This window comes from Pan paniscus, chromosome 21 (assembly GCF_029289425.2).
Source record: "Pan paniscus chromosome 21, NHGRI_mPanPan1-v2.0_pri, whole genome shotgun sequence".
In the NCBI taxonomy this organism is placed as follows: Eukaryota; Metazoa; Chordata; class Mammalia; order Primates; family Hominidae; genus Pan; species Pan paniscus.
Genome location: NC_073270.2, coordinates 60323142 through 60340323, shown reverse-complemented (window position 1 = coordinate 60340323; position 17182 = coordinate 60323142). Strand labels below are relative to the sequence as shown.

The 17182-nt window shown below is 37.4% G+C and overlaps 1 protein-coding gene across 2 annotated transcripts in view; it reads right to left on the bottom strand.

Annotated features, from left to right (window-relative positions):
• DOK5 (docking protein 5) overlaps positions 1–17182 on the bottom strand; it is a 175540-nt gene that overhangs the window by 62422 nt on the left and 95936 nt on the right. The window lies entirely within an intron of this gene.

Here is a 17182-nt window from a genome sequence, read left to right as displayed (position 1 = left end):
ACATTTTGGTTTTTCTTTTTTCTTTAGTTTTTCAAATCCTCCCAAAGACTCCACTTGACCAATAGTTCTTATGTCTGTTTCGGTCTCTGTGGACAGCCTTCTTTCTCAGCTGGCTGCAAAAGCCTCCAAATATTCCATCCCTTCAGAGTATTCCCCATGTAAGTGTCTTAAATACATCAACCCAAGGAAGGGAAGGGAAGGAAGAGTGGTCCAATTCATAACTAGATTATTTCACTCTTGACCAGTTAGAGATACAGCGTCAAGAGTCTCAGAAACGACCCCTGACTTGAGGTCCAAATCATAGAAAGTACATAATGAATTTGGTTTTCCAAATATTTTCCCACTGTCTCTAACTTACTCCTAGCTCCTCAGTGGTTACGGGGCCTCTGTTTTAGGCTCTGAGAACACTACCCAGTGGCGCCTTCTTCCTAGCAGGGAGGAAAGCCATCCCCACTAGACGTTCTCTCTCTCCTCCCTCTCTCCCATAATTCCTTGGCTCCTTTAACACTTTTGTAAACCCCTCCCTTCCCACAAAGTGTCTCGGCTCATTATATTTCCACAGTGGTCATCTCTCATCCAGTTACATCCGCATCCTCAGCTGCATTGGAGGTTTGGAATATTTGGGTCATGCCTGAGCGAAGGCTTAGGTGGCTTCAGGGTAAGTATTTACAAGATCAATAGCTTTTCACACTGACAAGTTTAACCTCCCTTTCATATATCTCTTTTGTGCTGTTATACAAAAGAATCCACTTTCCATCAATCTTTGCCTGCAATGATGTTGTTCCGTTTCTCTCGTCTATTACTCTAAATTCAATAAATGCTTAGCTCAAGCAGTAGGTGGGAAGAGAAATAAATATCCTCCGTGCACAACACTAATCTGATTATTTCATTTCTCTGCTTCTTAATCTCTATCAGCCCTTTTCATAGTATAAATGCAAATTTCTTAGCATGAAATGTCACACCACTGCTCCTCAAAAAGTGCCCAAACCGATCACGTCAGCGACTCAGCACCATGTATCTTATTGTCCAACTACACCAAGTGCCTCAGGACTCACCAGATACAACTGTTGATGTGTTTGTTTATTTTTATTTTTTGCCACTACCCCAATTCAAGCCACTATCATCTTGTCACAACTACTTATTGATCTTTCCACTTCCATTTTAATCCCCATGAATGCATGCTGCACATAGCAGATTTTTTTTTCAAAACATAAGTCTTGAAATATTACTGTGCATAAACAGAACACTTCAGTGACTTCTCATTGCACGTGGGACAAAAGCCTGCATCCTTAGAATGACCACCAAGACCCCCTGTGGTCTTGCCCATGCTATCTCACCACTGTCCTCTCTATACCTTTCCCATGTGCTCTATGTCTCAGCCACCGTGGACTTTGTTCAGTTCCCAGAAGACACTGTGGTTCTCCTGGCACAGGGCCTTCTCTATCTCTCCTCACCTCACTCCCATTCCCACATGGGTCTCAGTTTAAATCTCAGTTACCCACAGAGGCCCCACTGGACACCTCCCATCCTAACACCTAGTCAGTCTCAAGGATACACCATCCAATGATGTCCTATACCTTTCCTATTTGTTATTGGTTTCACACCCATCTTGCCTGAAAAGTGAGAGTTACATAGGGCAGGAATAGTTTTTGTTTTGTTTTGTTTTTGCTCTGCTCATCATTGTGTTCCCTGAGTCAAACACAGAACCCCTCACATAGTGAGAACTCAATAATTATAAGTGGACTATATGAATGAAAGACCCAACTCACCCATAAATTTACTTGTATGGTGCTTCTGGAAGGCAAATGCCTCTCTCTCCTGCTTCTTTTCTCCAGGGAAATTTCACTTTTCCCCCAAGGTCCACTTCCTCTAGGAAACGTGCCCTGGCCTTAGTGTCAACTAACATTTCTCTTCTCTCTATTCTCATAAATGCTGCATGAAGCTCTACTCTATTATTTGTTGTTGTACTTAATCTGTTTCTCTCTCCAGCACCCAGTTAGACTTGAGTTGCCAGCAATGACTTACTGAAGGGCTGAATCAATGAAAACAATCATACTGATGCCAACATGCATTGGTCCCCACAAATATGCCACATAACGTGCCTAGTTTATTGTTGTTGTTGTTGTTGTTGTTGTTTGAGATGGAGTCTTTCTCTGTTGCCCACGCTGATCTCAGCTCACTGCAACCTCCACCTCCCAGGTTCAAGCGATTCTCCTGCTTCAGCCTCCCGAGTAGCTGGAATTACAGGTGCCCACCACCACACTCAGCTAATTTTTTTGTATTTTTAGTAGAGACAGGGTTTCACCATTTTGGCCAGGCTGGTCTCAAACTCCTGACCTCAGGTGATCTGCCCGCCTCAGCCTCCCAAAGTGCTGGGATTATAGGCGTGAGCCACTGTGCCCGGCCAGCATTTTTATAGAGACTATCTCATTTGATCTTCATAAAAGCTCTGTGAGATAAATATTATTATTATCACCTTTTCACAGATGAGGAAACTAGACTGCGAAAGGTTAAAGTCATACAACCAAGTTCACAGCTTAAAAAATGAAGCAAACTTACCCTAAAGCCTGTGCTTTTAATGGATCTGAAACACTAATGACTAACTAAACACTTTCAACCAGAGGCTCTTTAGCCCCTGAAAGCCACCTCTCATTTTAAGACTTCTTTCTTTTCAACATGGTTAAAAATTGAGGTGGAGGTAGAGCACGTGTGCCAACTTTATTCTGACTCTCTAGTGAGACATTATGTAAGAGTAGTCCACCCCAGCCTGAAACACAGCAATGACTTTGAAACATGTGACTTCATTACCTATCCATTAAGGGCAAAGAGGAAGAGATAGTCACCTGAAATAGTCAGGAAATGTAGGGGGAATTGTATGAGTCAGAACACAATTACCCATTTAGGAAATTGGTTTAGGAAATCAGCAACTGAACACCCCCGCTCAGGAGAAGCAAATGACCATTCCCAGAGCAGCCAGGGTCATAATTTTATGGGTCAAAGGACAATCAAATTTTAAAGCAACGGTCTCTGTCTCTACCTCAGAACTACACCTAGTGGGCATGTGCACACACACACACAACACACACACATACACAACACACACAAGCCTTGCAATCTACACTAATTCATAATGTGATAATGGAAACTTCCTCAATACACATGCTAAAGTATAATAATAATTTAGTAATTTAGTAATAAAGTAAAGTAATAATTATGATAACTAAATTTTGCAGAGATATTTACAAGTCACATAAAACTTTTCAAAGATGTATTTATTTCCACTATCATTCTATTTTGCAAATGAGAAAACCAAGGCAAGACATAATAGTCCTCTTACAAAGAAATCTGCCTTATAAGAAATGCTAAAGGAAGTTCTTCAAGTTGAAATGAAAGGACACCAGATAGTAACATGAAAGCAAATGAAAATATATAATTTACTGGAAAAGGTGTGTGTGTGTGTGTGTGTGTGTGTATATATATATCTAGATATATATATACACACACACATATTATAGTGTATATATATACACACACACACGAATACATATTATAGTACTATATATATATACACACACATACAAATATATATTATAGTATATATACATATATACAAACACACAAATACATATTATAGTACTATAACATTACATTACATGTAACGTTACGAATATTGTATAAACAGCTTTTAATTTTGATATAGAAGTAAAAAGATAAAAGTATAAAAACTATAAAATTATGTTAATGGATACATAATAAAAAGATGAAATTTGTTACAATGATAACATAAAGGAGTCTGGTGGAATAGTTCAGCTTTTGTATGTGATTGAAGTCAAGTTGTTATCATCTTAAAATAGATGATCATAACTATAAAATGTGTTATATAAGCCCCACAGCAACCAGAAAAGAAATACCTATAGGAGATACACAAAAGAAAATGAGGAAGGAATCAAAATATGACCCTAAAGAATTTTTTAAATCACAAATACGACAGCAAGAGAAAAAGATAAGGACAAAAGAGCTACAAGAAATACAGAAAACAATAAAATGATAAAAGTAATCATTTCCTATCGATATTTATTTATTTTTATTATTTATTTATTATTATTTTTTAAACAGAGGCTCACTCTGTCACCCAGGCTGGAGCACAGTGGTGTGATCTCAGCTAACGTCTGCCTCCTGGGTTCAAGCGATTCTCCTGCCTCAGCCTTCTGAGCAGCTGAGACTATAGGTGTGCACCACCGTGCTCGACTAATTTTTTTTTTTTTGTATTTTTAGTAGAGACAAGGTTTTGCCATGTTGGCCAGGCTAGTCTCAGACTCCTGACCTCAAGTGATCCACTCGCCTCAGCCTCCCAAAGTGCTAGGATTACAGGTATGAGCCACTATGCCTGGTGCAGTAATTACTTTAAATGGAGATAGCTTAAACTGCCCTATCAAAAGATAAATTAAAAACCAGGTCCAATGATATGCTGTCTGCAAGAGACTCACTTTAGATTTAAGGACACACATAGGCTGAGAGTGAAAAAATGGAAAAAGATAACCCATAGAAACAGCAGTCAAAAGAAGAGTAGGGGTGGCAATACCTATATCAGATTAAATAGGCTTTAAGTCAAAAACTATCATGAGAGACAAAGAAGGACACTATAATGAAAAAAAGATGAATTAACTAGTAAGATATAGCAATTATAATATATATGTATCCCATACCAGAGCAACCAAATATATGAAGTAAACATTGATTGATAGAATTGAAGAGAGAAAGAGAAAGCAACACAATAATAGTAGGAGATTTCAATACCCCACTTTCAATAATGGATAGGACATCCAAAGATTATATAAGAAAGAAAACAGAGTGCTTGAACAACACTGAAGACCAATTAAACTTAACAGACAAATACAGTCAATAGCAGCAGAATACACTTTCTTATTAAGTGCACATAGGATAGATCATGTGTTAGGTAACAAAACAAGTCTTGACAAATTGAAGTATCTTTCCTTACCACAATAGAATAAAACTAAAAAATAACAACAGAATTAAGTATCTTTCCCAACCACCACGGAATAAAACTAAAAAACAATAACAGAAGGAAAACTGAAAAAAAATCACAGTATGTGGAAATTAAACAGCACAATCTTAAACAACCAATAGATCAAAGAAGGAATCAAAAGGGAATTTGGAAAATACCCTGAGCTGAATGAAAACAAATACACAGCATACCGAAATTTGTGTGAGGTAGCAAAATCAATACTAAAAAAGAAGATTATAATGGTAAATTCCTACATTAAAAAAGAAGAGATACCTCAAATAAACAACCTAAATTTACACCCCAAGGAACTAGAAACAGAGCAAACTATTCCCAAAATAAGAAGAAGAAAGGAAATAATAAAAATTAGATTAGAACTAAATGAAATGGAGAATAGAAAAGCACTAGGAAAAACCAGTGAAACCAAGAATTGGTTTTTGAAAGATCAATGAAACTGACAAACAGCTAGATTAAGGAAAATAAGTGGAGTCTAATCAGAAATGAAAGGAGATACTACTTCTGATGCCACAGAAATGAAAAGGATTATGAGACTACCATGAACGATGATACACCAAGAAAAAGTCAACAGCTTGGATAACCTAGAAGAGGTAGATAAATTTCTGGAAACATACAACCTACGTAGACTGAATCATGAAGAAATAGAAACTTGGAACAAACCTGTAACTATTAAGGGATTCAATAATTAATCATAAATCTTCCAACAAAGAAATACACATGATCAGATGGCTTTTTGTGTATTTCTTTGTTGGAAGAAATGTTGGTGTATTCCACAAAACATTTAAAGAAGAATTAATGCAAATTCTTCTCAACCTCTTCAAAAAAACTGAAGAGGAAGGAACACTTCCAAATTCATTCTGTGAGACCAACATTACTGTGATACCAAAGCCAGATGTAGACACTACAAGAAAAGAAAAATACAGGCCAATATCACTGATGAATATACATGCAAATTTCTCAACAAAATACTAGCAAACTGAATTCAGCAGCATATTAAATGGATAATATATCATGATCTAGTGGGGTTTATCTCTCAGATACAAGGGTTCTACATAGCAAGATGGATACACCACATTAACAGAAGAAAGGATGAAAAGTATATCATCACCTCAACAGATGCAGAAAAGGCATTTGACAAATTTCAATACATTTCATGATAAAAACACTCAACAAAATGGGAGTAGAAAAAAATTACTTCAACATGATGAAGACCGTATACTCAATGGTGAAAAATGAAAACATTTTTTTTTCCTAAGATCAGGAGCAAGTCAAAAGGTGCCAACTATCACCACATTTATTCAACAAGGTAATAGAATTCCTAGCTAGAGCAATTAGACAAGAAAGAGAAGTAAAAGGCATCAATATCTGAAGAGAAGAAGTAAAATTATCTCCATTTGTTGACGACATAATTTTATATGTAGAAAACCCTAAAGATTCTATCTACACACAAAAAAAGTTAGAACAAATAAACAAATTCAGTAAAATGGCACGATACAAAATCAACATACAAAAATCAGTTGTATTTCTATACACTAACAATAAACAATCCCAAAAGAAAATTAAGAAAATTATCTCACTTACTATCGCATCAAAAAACCCAAAATATTTAGGAATAAATATAACCAAGTGGGTGAAATATTTGTACACTGAAAACTAGAAAACACTGAAGAAATTAATTTTAAAAGACACAGATAAATTGAAAGGCATTCTGATTTCATAGATTGAAAGACTTAACATTGTTAAAATTAACATTGTTAAAAAAAAGACTTAACATACAATCTAAAATGATCTACAGATTCAATGTAATCTCTATCAAAATCCCAGGAGCTTTTTTTTTTTCAGAAATAGGAAAAGCAAAGCTAAAATTCATATGAAAACACAAAGAACCTTATATAGTCAAAACAATCAACATAAAAGAACAAAGCCAGAGTTGCTTCAAAATATACTACAAAGCTACAATAATCTAAATAATATGGTACTGGCACATAGGCAAACATACAGACACATGGAACAGAAAGAGAACCTGGAAATAAATTGATGCTTATACAATAAAATGGTCTTTCACAAGGGTGCCAAGTTTATACAACAGGAAAATGATAGGCTTTTCAACAAATGATGCTACAAAATCTGTATATCCATATGAAAAATAATGAAATTGTACCCTTAATTCACCATAAACAAAAAATCAATTCAAAATGGATTAGAGACTTAAATGTAAGACCTGAAACTATAAAACTCCTAGAATAAAACAGAGGGAAAAGGCTTTATGACAGTGGTCTTGACAGGGATTTCTTGGATATGAGACCAAAAACACAGGCAATGAAAGCAAAAATAGACAAGTAGGACTACATCAAACTAAAAAGTTTATACATAGAAAAGAAACAATCAACAGAGTGAAAAGGCAACCTACAGCAGGAGAAAAATATCTGCAGACCATATCCTTGATAAAGGGTTAATAGCCAAAATATATAAGAAATTCATATAACTCAATAGCAAAAATAATAAAAGTAAAAATAAATAAGCCAATTTTAAAATGGGCAAATGTCTATTCAAAGATAGACATTTCTCCACAGAAGACATACACTGACCAATGGATATATCAGAAGATTCTCAACATCACTAATCATCAGAAAAAGGCAAATGAAAACCATAACCACATCCTCCTATCTCTTAGGATGGCTATTATCAGAAAAAAAAACAACCCCACAGACCTAAAAGATAACAAGTGTTAGCAAGGATGTGGAGACATTGGAAACTTTGTGTGCTCTCGATGGGAATGTAAAAAGATGCAGCCACTTAGGCAAAGAGTGTGGAGGTTCCTCAAAAAATTAGAAACAGAACTACTATATGATTCAGTAATCCTACTTCTGAGTATTTATTCAAAAAAATTGAAAACAAGGACTTGAAGAGATCTTTTCACTTCCATGTTTATGGCAGCATTATTTACAATAGTCAAAACAGGGAAATAACCTAATTATCCATTGACAGATAAATGGATAAAGAAAATGTGGTGTCTCTTCATATTCTTTGCCCACTTTTTGATGGGGTTGCTTGTTTTTTTCTTGTAAAGTTGTGTGTGGAACATATACACCATGCAATATTATGCAGCCATAAAAAAGGATGAGTTCATGTCTTTTGAAGGGACATGGATGAAGCTGGAAACCATTATTCTCAGCAAACTATCACAAGAAAGAAAACCAAACACCGCATGTTCTCACTCCTAAGTGGGAGGTGAACAAGGCTAACACATGGACACAGGGAGGGGAACATCACACATCAGGGCCTGTCGGGGGATGGAGGGCTAGGGGAGGGATAGCATTAGGAGAAATACCTAATGTAGGTGACAGGTTGATGGGTGCAGCCAACCACCACACCACGTGTATACTATGTAACAAAACTGCACATTCTGCACATGTATCCCAGAACTTAAAGTATATATATATATAAAAAGAAAATGTATACATATACCATATACTATTATCCCACCCTAAAAAAGAAGGAAATTCTGTCATATGCTCCAACATGGATGAACCTTGAAAACATTATGCTATGTGAAGACAATCACGAAAGGACAAATACTGCATGGTTACCACTTATATGAGGTTATCTAAAGTAGCTGAACTCATAGAAACAGAAAATAGGATGGTGGTTTCCAGGGGCTGCAGGGAGAGGGGAATGGGAGGTTGCTGTTTAACGAATATAGAATTCTAGTCACACGTGATTTAAAAAAGCCCTAGAGATCTGCTATAAAACAACGTACATGTAATTAACAATACTGCACTGTACACTTAAGAGTTTGTTAAGTGGGTAAGTCTTATGTTATGTGTTCTTTAACCACTGTGCCTCACCCCCCTGCCAACACACACACACACACACACACACACACACACACACAAGCACACACACAACTTTTAGGCAGCAAAAGATACTCAGAATTTTAAAATATTATTTTCTATCCATTGTATTTTTTTATTAAGTTAATTTCTATTCATGGCAAGTGATACTGTTCTTGTATTAATGGTAATATGGTAATAAGAAAAGTTTTCTCTTATTGTAAATTTATTTAAACAAAAACCAAGCTGATTTAAAACAAAATATTAGTAAGAGTAAAGGTGATACTGATTATGGCAAAAAATAATAAATAAATGACAAATGCCTAAAAGTCAGGAAAGGTACTGTTAATCTAATACTACTGCTATGAAATTGACTTTTTTCATATAATTTCCTACTGAGTCAACAGTACAGCATACAAACAATAATGTCATATAATCACCCAGAACAAGTCTCATTTGCTTAGCAGAGGAATGACAATAGATTTTCACAGAAACTGGGTGATGATCTGATTCCCATTTGATATCTTAAAGACCACTCATCTCAATAGGGCCATTGGTTTTCCTTGTGCTTTTTTGCCCATTTCATGATTGTATTCTGCAAGCAACAAAGAAAATAAAACATTTCAAGCTCCATGACTGAAACCTGAAATATGTCTGAGAATTATGATTTAAAGGACAAAATAGCTGTTGCAACGGAACAGGAGACGCAATTATAAATTTTCTAAAGGAGATGCAATTATAAATTTTCATTACTAACAGAAAGAGTTTTGATAACAGAAAAGAAGTCAAATTTTATTATTAAAAATGGTATGTAAATAGAGTTATTTATTTTTAGATATCCTTGCACACGATCTTTCTGCCAAAACAACAGCAGGCCAAGTTAGAAAATCAAAATAACTTCTGTGTATTTTCTGGGCTGTTACCTGCCTGGTTACTCCTTCAAATTAATCATTTGACTCTTCTCAATTCCTCAACTTTCTTTTCTTTTTTCAGGATATATTTAGGCTTAGGTTCCAGAGTTCTTTCTCTTGAAATGGAGCTAAAATTTGTAGCTATCAAAGAAGACCGGAAGTGTCTATACAGCTTACTAAAAATGTCAGAATTAGGACCTCTGAAATACTTGATTTTCTCAAAAAAATGGGTATTAAATTTCAAAATCCCAGCTTAATTCTATATTTAATCTGATTTTTGACATCCTGAAGTAATTTCTTACAGAAATTATCATAGGCTACCTCAGAATTCACAGCACATAGTGGTAAAAGATAATGAACTTTGGGAAGGTTTTTAATGCATGAAGTATACTTGTGATCCTGGAGGTTGGAAAAGATTCAGTAAAGATAAAGTTTGGCAAAAATGATTCTCTCCCTAGGATTTGGGGGTATGTAAATCAAACCAAAGGCACATTCTGCAGCTCACAGCAACCTTCATTTTTTGTCCTAGATTGAGTTATCTATCAAGAATCATTCATTCCCTCTCAGCCCTTGCAACAGTTTCCTATGACTTTGGACTTGGCCATGCAACTTGCTTTGGCCAATACAATGTGAGTTAATGTGCTTTAAGTGCATGTAATTAGGTCAGTCCCTCCCTCCTTGAGCTTCAACTCTCCACCATGAGAACATTGCCCTCCTTCCTGGATTTCTGAACACAGGTGAACCTCAGCTGAGTTGAGATGCATTCAGTACACTCACAGCCAATAAATCCAGACCCCTCATGTAACAAGAGTGAGAGATAAAGATGTGTTGCTGTAAACTGTTAAGATTTTGGAATTATTGCCACAGCAGACGTTGGCTAATACACCCTCTGTTTGATTTCCTTTTGGCCAAGGATTTTCATAGAGTTTTCTCTCAAATCCCATTGTGTAACAATATTGCTTCTTGTACGAAGAAGACCAGATTTCCTAGCCAAATTCCTAATAATCAGGAAACTCTACTAGAACATTGGCTATCAGTTTTATTTTAGCAGTTGAATCATTTTTTCTTTTTAATTTTCAAAGGAAATCTAACACACTGTCCCATTATATGGATGCAGAGCTAGTATAAGGAAATAAAGAAATGAATTCCACTCGAATCCTCTTCCCAATAGTAACAATTATAAATCTACTTCTCAAGAAAGAAGCCCATTCACTTTAATCAAACACAGAAAACTGAATGATTTTAAAGTAATACTAAATTCTCTGGATGATATAACATCCTTGGTAAACTATTATTAAACCCATTACAAGGATCAATAAAGTGAAAATCAAAGAAGTAACTTAATTATAATTTCATAGAAAGGAGGGGATGGAGCCACACTCAAATCTAGAACTTCCAGCTTCTAAAACAAGTATGTTTTTCCTAATACTACTCTCCACAGCAAGTGTTCCTTAAAAATCAAATAATAACATATGAATGAATCCCTGACAGGCTGAGTAAATGAGCAAATGAATAAAATTAAAGATGCAAATGGTCTTAGAGACAAATATGTTAAAGAATATTTCTGAAAATCATAAACTGCATCTTTAAAAGTGCACCCCTTGGAAATGCGAAAAAACAAATGCAAATCTTAATCTCTAAGTAAAAATAAAGTACTTGTCAATTCAAAAGAAGGCAGTCTGAACTAAACTCATCTTTCCTACTTGGACTTTAAGATGTGAAAGAAAACTCAGCTTCTCAAAACCACTTGGTTTTATGTGGGTACATATGGCACCATGGTTTAAAGCCCACGCAGGCTACCACTCAAATGAAATTTAAGACACACAGCATAGGAATCGGCATGCCAGGTCCTGTGGCAAAGCACATATAGTAAAGAACAGAAATCTCAAGACTGCAGTTCAGTGAATCTTCACTCGTTACACAACTGTGTGGTAACCATACAGAGGAACATACAAAAACAATTGCAGTCAATTCCACCCCTTCCTGGTCATTATGGCCCACATATAAAACTGCCATTCTGACCTCTATCACCATTGATTATTCTTTCTTTTAAAAACTTTTTATATAAATAGAATATCATATTTGTGTGTGTGTGTCTGGATTCATTCGTCCAATATCATGTCTGTGAGATTCATCTATGCAGTTGAAGATATAAGAAGTTTTGGCTTCTGAGCAGTAGTCCACTATGTGAATGACCATTTTATTTATTTAAAATTTATTTTAAATTTTTATTTGCTTTCATCTTATATGTATCTCTTATAGAAACATATAACTGATTTTAAGAAATACGAAGTTGGATTATTATACTTTTATCCAATCTAAGGCATCGTCTTTTGATATAGATGTTAAATCAATTTAAACTAATTATTATGACTGACATTTTGGGAATATTTTCAGTCCTCTTTTATTCTTTCTAATTCTTTTCATGCTTCATTTTTTAAAAAGGTATTTTTTGTTTTCTGCCTCTGTTCGTTTCTCCAGGAACTCTGTGTTCATGATTTTCTTTTCCAAAATTTTATTTTTAAGATTTTCAAATATGGAAAAACTAAAAGAATGATGCAACAAACACTAATGTACCCTCTACTTAGGATGAACAATTATTAAGATTCGCTACTTTTATTTTTGGATTTATCCTCTCTTTATATATAAATGTAATGAGTGTTCACATGCATGTGCGTGTTCACACACGTGCACACACTTGCTTTTGGTTAAATGATTTGAAAGTAAATTATATAGTTTATCTGTACAACTCCAGCAAATATTTCTTACAAATAACACAGTTGGCCTGTAATCCCAGCACCTTGGGAGGCCAAGGTGGGTGGATCATTTGAGGTCAGGAGTCTGAGACCAGCCTGGCCAACATGGTGAAACCCCACCTCTACTAAAAATACAAAAATTAGCTAGGCATGGTGGCGGGTGCCTGTTGTCCCAGCTACTCAGGAGGCTGAGGCAGGATAATCACTTGAACCTGGGAAGTGGAGGTTGCAGTGAGCTGAGATGGCACCACTGCACTCCAGCCTGGGTGACAGAGCGAGACTCTGTCTCAAAAATGAAATAAAATAACAGGGTTGTCTCACATCACTTCAAAGCCATTTACACAACCAAGAAAATAGGCAATAGTTCCTCATATATTTAACTTCCATCCCATATCCAAAGTTCCCTGAAAGTCCCCAAAATGTTTTCTAAAGGTGTGTGTGCCCATGCCTGTCCACCATCACTCCAATCCAGAATCCCATGAGGATTCATGCCTTGAGTTTCTTTGTATCTCTGAGTCTCTTTAATTTAGAAAAGTCCATATTTTGTAAATGATTCCTGCCTGTTGAAAAGATCATGTTAGTTTTCTTGCAGAATGTTCCCTGTTCTAGATCTGTCTGTTTTCCCACAGTGCCCTTAATTTTTCTATTCCCTGTGCTTCTTCTAAAATGGAAGTTACATTTAAAAGTTTGATGAGATTCAGATAAACATTTTTGTTAAGAATGCTTTATAAGTGATGTTGAGGACTTCACATGGCATCGCATCATAAGGCAAAGAATGCCAGAAAATCCCTCCATGAATGAGGCTCAGCTTGATCACTTGGAGGTAGCTGCCATTTCTGTTTATAGTAAAATAGCAATTTTCCTAATTGTCATTAGAGCCAGGTGATGTTTTGGCATCACCTGACTATACTGTTTCCCAACCATTTCAGCAAACAGTCTTAGCATTCATCTAAGGCTTCCCTCTGCATCAAAATACTATTTTTCTAATCCCCCAATTAGTCCTCCTAAGCCCACATGTCTATGATTGCCAGGTTCAAGATAAACATTGACTGAGGACATTTTTCCTGTTTCTACTCCACAATGCTTTTCACTAATATAATCTGCAGAGATCCAGATTATTACTAGAGTCACTATTGCTATTCAATTTAATTTCAAAAATGTGTAACTACTGAATTTAGTCATATGAGCAAGTTTAACTCTTTAGAATTTACTCTGCCTGTTTAGCTCACATCAGTGCCCACCACATAGTCCTTGTACACACAGACATCCTCATCCTCAGCTTTTAACTCAGATGTGTCAATAGGTGAGCAGCTATACACACTCAGGTAGCTTCCTCAAGAAAGGAACAGTGGCATTAAAATGTCACATCATCATCAGTCTCTTCATGGGTATCTCAGCAGAAATAGCCAGCTGGCTGTTATCACAACCACAAGTTCAAACTGTACTTATTAAGGATATGAAGAAAGCCAAGCAGAGGTGGATACAGGTGTCTATCTAGTCCTATTGAGAAGGGATATGGGTGATGCTCTGCTTCTCAGGCCTTTTGGCGGCAGTTGCATTCCATCATTAGCTGGGCCTTCAAAACCTCCCCAGGCAGCACAGCATCCTTCCTTCAACAGAGACTTGCAGCAGATGGGGAAGGCGGTCCGGCTCGCCTTTCCTGGAGCAATGCAGGAAATGACAGAAGGCTACTTTGTCAGTGATGTGCTTTTTGGCTCCAGCATGTGATTATGTTGGATGGCACTGCCTGAAAAATCAGTCTGAACAAACTTTGATTCTCTCTTCTCAGGATATATTCCAACTGCATGTGTTCTTCCCACACGCTCTGAGTTCCTCTAAAAGAAATGGCTCTGTTTGCATAGTTGGAAGAATTAAAGCTGCACACTGAAGTTCTGCTTATCTAGTGGGCAGCTCTTTGGAACTTTCAGGAAGCTCCTATACACCTCTCTGCAAACATGGCCTTATTGTGATGCTAGAGGTCATTACGTGGAAGACACTCTACTGAAATAAAGTCAACACACAACCAATGTTATTATCCTTTTTTTTTTTTTTTTTTTTTTTTTTTTTTGAGATGGAGTCTCCCTCTATAACCCAGGCTGGAGTACAGTGGTGCAATCTTGGCTCACTGCAACCTCTGCCTCCCAGGTTCAAGCGATTCTCCTGCCTCAGCCTCCCAAGTAGCTGGGACTACACGCATGTGCCACCACACCCAGCTAATTTTTTGTATTTTTAGTAGAGACGGGGTTTCACCATATTAGCCAGGATGGTCTCGATCTCTTGACCTCATGATCTGCCTGCCTCGGCCTCCCAAAGTGCTGGGATTACAGGCATGAGCCACCGCGCCTCGCCTAACTTTATTATCTTAAAAGCCCAGCCTTATTTTATCTTTAAAGCCCAACTGAAATCCATTTCATTTATGTGGTCTTTTTCTGTCACTCCCAACAAGCATTCTCCCTGCTCCAGGCTTTGCACTTGCTCTTCTTTTGCCTGGAAACACTTCCTCTAGCTATGCCATTGGCTCACTCTCACCCTACCATCAGTGACTTGCATATTACCCTCTCAATGAGACCATTCCTGATTATTCTGCTTAAAACTGCAACCCTCTCCTTCCATACTTCCTATCCTCTATTCCTGCTTTAATTTTCTCTTTGGCATTTATCAGTAACACCAATACACTACATATTTTGCTTATATATATTCCTTTCTGCCTCCCTCTATTCCCCACTGCAGTAGGGTCAGGATTTCGTCTGCTGTGTTTGCCACCAAATCCACATTGCCAAGAACCATGCTTTATACAGGGTAGACCCTCAGTAGGTGCTTGTTAAAATTCTACTTCCAGAGGTGAATATTGGCATCATCCACACCGTAAAAGCAAGAAGGCTGAGAGGCACAGTGATGTCATTAACACATCCATGGTTGGACCATTCCCAACTAGTGGCAGAGGCAGGCGAACTCCAGAGAATGATTATTTAGACCAAGTCTGCACAAGTGCCACAGAAGCATACAAAGGGAAAGATCTAATAATCTGATCTATATGGTTCCCAAAGGTCCCGAGACCTACAAAAAAAGGGGGGCTGCCTGCGTTGCTTGTGGGCCATTTGTAGAACCTTAAAAAAAAGATATTATGATAGCATAATAACAATAATAGCGGCAGTGGCTGACATTAATTTTTTTCTTAATTATATGCTAGGTATTACATTCTAAACACTTCATATCAATCATGTCATTTAATTTTTTTTCCAATCTAACTGGCTGGCACTATTGTATTCCCATTGTACATATAAGAATGTTGCGGCCGGATGCGGTGGCTCACGCCTGTAATCCCAGCACTTTGAGAGGCCGAGGTGGGCGGATCACGAGGTCAGGAGATCGAGACCATCCTGGCTAACATGGTGAAACCCTGTCTCTACTAAAGAAATACAAAAAATTAGCCGGGCGTGGTGGCGAGCACCTGTAGTCCCAGCTACACGGGAGGCTGAGGCAGGAGAATGGCATGAACCCGGGAGGCAGAGCTTGCAGTGAGCCAAGATTGCGCCACTGCACTCCAGCCTGGGCAACAGAGCGAGACTGCATCTCAAAAAAAAAAAAAAAAAAAGAATGTTGCAACGTAAAGAGGTTAATTTGTTCATACAGACAGTGAATAACTGAGACAGTAATTCAAACACAGAAAATTGAACAACTCTTTACTAAACCACCAAATGAATATAGAGAAAAAGGTCAGAGAGGCCATCATTTCTGAGTTAGGCCTCGTTAGTCCTAAGGTGGGTCTCGAAGGATGAGCACGGGTTTATGAGGCAAAGAAAACAAAGATGAGCTTCCAGGCAAAATAAACTACACGTGTGCAATCATAAGACAACAGAGTTTGGTATGATGAAAACGTAGGGAAGAGTGATGGGAGGAAGGTGGCAACAAGAAACTGACGAGCATGAGGCTGGAGCAGACGGACCAGAGCTAGATCCTAAAGGGGCTGGTACGCTGCACTCAGGAGTTTAGGGTGAATCATAAGATCTGAAGAGTGCAAATTAAAAGGCTTAAGCAGGCAAATGGAACAGTCATATTTATGCTCTAGAAAGATGATTCCATAGGCCAGTGGTCCTCAGTCTGGGGAAGATTTTGCCCACCCCCCTTCCCCAGAGATACTTGGCAATGTCTGAAGATATTTTTGGCTGTCAGAATTGAGAAGATGTACTGGCATCTGGTTGGTCAAGGCCAAGGATGCTGCCAAAGGTCCTACAACGCACAGGACAGCCTCTCACAACCAAAATGTCAACAGTGCTGATGTTATATATAGTAAAAGTGGACAATGAACAAGGCAGCTGCCTCATACAACTATAAGAAGCACCACTCAAATGGAATCTCTCAGAATGGCACCTCCTGGATTTGAGCCTTGTCCAGCTGGCTTGGCCACACATGTTGACCTTTAACCATGAGAAGGATGGGAATGGAACCTGAGGGCAGGAGAGGAGGTCCTGAGAGCGAGGCAGACAAAACAGCAAAAAGCAATTAGGACTTTCACCTAGGTAAGAATAAAGAGGAATAAAAAAGCAGGGAGATATTTGAGAAATAGTTAATTACTATGCAGTTCTTGGTTTCTAGCTTTCTGAGTATCAAATACACAAAGTACTGTGATTCCAACAAAAG